This window comes from Eutrema salsugineum, unplaced genomic scaffold (genome assembly GCF_000478725.1).
Source record: "Eutrema salsugineum unplaced genomic scaffold, Eutsalg1_0 scaffold_10, whole genome shotgun sequence".
Classification (NCBI taxonomy): domain Eukaryota; kingdom Viridiplantae; phylum Streptophyta; class Magnoliopsida; order Brassicales; family Brassicaceae; genus Eutrema; species Eutrema salsugineum.
This window is the reverse complement of record NW_006256908.1, coordinates 653,130-655,171: the sequence shown is the minus strand read 5'-3', so window position 1 is coordinate 655,171 and position 2,042 is coordinate 653,130. Positions and strand designations below refer to the sequence as shown.

At 39.4% G+C, this 2,042-nt stretch overlaps 1 non-coding gene across 1 annotated transcript; it reads right to left on the bottom strand.

The window, feature by feature from the left end:
* Window positions 1-221: 221 nt before the first annotated feature.
* Window positions 222-329, bottom strand: LOC112081738. The gene has a single exon (XR_002896660.1). It is a non-coding gene; the product is annotated as a small nucleolar RNA R71 (small nucleolar RNA).
* Window positions 330-2,042: the final 1,713 nt, after the last annotated feature.

Sequence of the window (2,042 nt, the reverse complement as noted above, 5' to 3'; positions counted from 1 at the left end):
TCAGAGAACCCCATGGATCATCTCAAAGATTTTGAAGAAATCTGCAACACCAAGCAATCGATCGGAGTTCCTGTAGATTACATAAAGTGCAAGTTGTTTCCATTTTCTCTTTGTGATAAGGCACGTGCATGGTTTTAATCTTTGTCTCCTGGTTCACTCGGATCATGGGAAGAATGCAAGACTGCATTACCTAACCATTTCTACACCACCTCTAGATCAAAGTTCTTTAGAGAAAAAATTTATGGGTTCCAACAAAAAGGAGGCAAACCTTTTCATGAAGCTTGGGATTGTTATAAAGGCTACATTAGGGAATGTCCTCACCACGGTTTTACAGTAACATGCATCTTGAACACCTTCTACGAAGGTCTGGAATGGACATCTAAGGCACCTCTAAATGTGGCAAGCGATGGAAACTTCATGACAAGGACAGTGGAAGAAGCTTATGTCTTGATTAATAATCTTGCTGCAAGCAGCAGAAACAATTTTCCTGATCAAGGAAGAACATCACATTCCACTCCCCATGATCATAAGGAAATCGAAGAACTTAAAGCCATGGTGAAATTGTTTCTTAAAAATCAGCAGCATTCTGTTAATGTCTGTGAAACAGCAAATACAGATGAGATCAATAATCCACTTGCAGCACAAGATAAAACCCATATGAATCTTCAATCCTCTCCAAAATCATCCCCAACCTCTCAAGACAACAAGCTCGAGCTTATGGTGCAACCACTTCTTATGAAACTGCAAAAATTAGTAGACGATGTGGATATGAAACTGGACAGCTTATACACTAACCTTAATGGTAAATTTGAAGCTCTTTCCACTCATGTTGATAGCATGGACGTGCAGCTATCAAAAACCACAAATATTTCAAAAGGCACCAAAGTTATCGAGAGACGAATCGCTGAGGTGCATGAAAAAATTGCCCAACACACCCGCAACCTTGAGCTTAAGTAAGACAACATGAATGATCTTGGGTACAAGTTAGACGTCATGTATGATTACCTCAACAAGAACAATGAGGAGTCATTTGAGAAGTTCATTAACCTCTCAACTCATGTCACGATTCTTAAGAAACAAATCGGACAAATTGGAGAAAGTATGAAGAGACACGATAGTCAATCTTTCGGGAAAAACTGTAGACAGTCCAATGTAGCGTTGCAATGTCATAGACACTGATGGTGAAAGAGAGGTCACGACTATTACTAGAAATCAGGACACTGAAGTTGAATCTCCAGCATGTATTGAAGAGTATTATTCAATAGGCAAAGTTCTACACCAAAGGAAGCTTCATAAGATAAATGATTCAGTGAAGTTTGTCTTCCCCTGCATAATTGAAGGTGTGGAATTTTTTTACTCTCTATGTGACACGGGAGAAAATGTGAATGTGATGTTTAAAGCAATTGCAAACGAGCTGGGGATGTGTGATATCAAACCTCCTCACGGTTCTGTTAAGTTTGAAGACAATTCAAGCATGATTCCATATGGTTTCGTAACGGATTTGATGGTGCAAGTAAAAGGTTGTCTTGTTCTTGTTGAATTTCACATTCTTGAGATGGAAAATAACTCTTTCAGGACATTAATATTTGGAAGTTCATTCCTTGCAACAATGGGGGCAGTTGTTGATTATCCCAACCGAAGAGTTTGTTTTTCTAAAGTCAAAAAGAGAATTTTCTATCCTGCAGTCTGTAGTGATGGAATCGCTTACTGTATAACCATCTATAAGGAAGAGAAGTTGAGTTTAGAACCTGGAGATAACAAGGAAAGGTGCCAACACGTTTCTATACAAGCCCCTTTAGTCGAGCCTAAGGGAGTTTTCGAATCGAGAAAATCTAAGCGCAAAGCGAGAAAATCTAAGCACAAGGGAAAAACTATCTCACCTGATGCAAGCTCAACATTGACTTCTCAAAACCTTAATGGAGACGTGGAGAAAGATGGTAATGCTAAAGTAGTCACCCCTGAGAAACGTCCAACCCCACCTCCAAAAGCAAAGCTTTCTGAGCTTTCTTGGTTTATGCATATCGCGAATTACCTTGCAGCAG